At 40.0% G+C, this 535-nt stretch overlaps 1 non-coding gene across 1 annotated transcript; it reads right to left on the bottom strand.

Annotated features, from left to right (window-relative positions):
- Positions 1–200: 200 nt before the first annotated feature.
- Positions 201–307, bottom strand: LOC128283087 (small nucleolar RNA R71). Its single transcript, XR_008273428.1, has one exon. It is a non-coding gene; the product is annotated as a small nucleolar RNA R71 (small nucleolar RNA).
- Between the last annotated feature and the right edge of the window lie 228 nt (positions 308–535).

The raw sequence follows: 535 nt of genomic DNA, 5'->3' as shown, positions 1-535 counted from the left end.
TGGTGAATTTCTTAGAGTTTTGTGACACTTTTGAGATCAATGGCATTTCTGATGATGCCATTCGCCTTCAGTTGTTTCCCTTTTCATGAAGGAACAAAGCTAAATAGTGGTTGAACTCGTTACCACGAGGGTCAATCACTACTTGGGAACAAATGACCGAAAAATTTTTACTTAAATATTTTCTGCCGCCAAAAATGGCTAAGTTGAGGAATGATATCTCTTCTTTTGTGCAGATGGATCTGGAGACATTCTATGATGCATGGGAGAGATATAAGGACCTATTAAGAAGGTGCCCTCACTATGGGTTACCTTTATGGTTGCAGGTTCAAACATTTTACAATGGCGTGAACCCCTCAACAAGGCAACTTTTAGACTCAACTGCTGGTGGTACTATCAATAACAAAACACCTGAAGTGGCTTACGAATTTATTGAAGAGATGTCACTGAATAACTATCAGTGGCAAGTCATGAGGACAAAGCCGACGAAAGCAGCTGATGTTTTCAACCTCGATGTGGTTACTATGCTATCTAACCA

Source organism: Gossypium arboreum, chromosome 10 (assembly GCF_025698485.1).
Source record: "Gossypium arboreum isolate Shixiya-1 chromosome 10, ASM2569848v2, whole genome shotgun sequence".
Classification (NCBI taxonomy): Eukaryota; Viridiplantae; Streptophyta; class Magnoliopsida; order Malvales; family Malvaceae; genus Gossypium; species Gossypium arboreum.
This window is presented reverse-complemented; position numbering and strand designations above follow the sequence as displayed.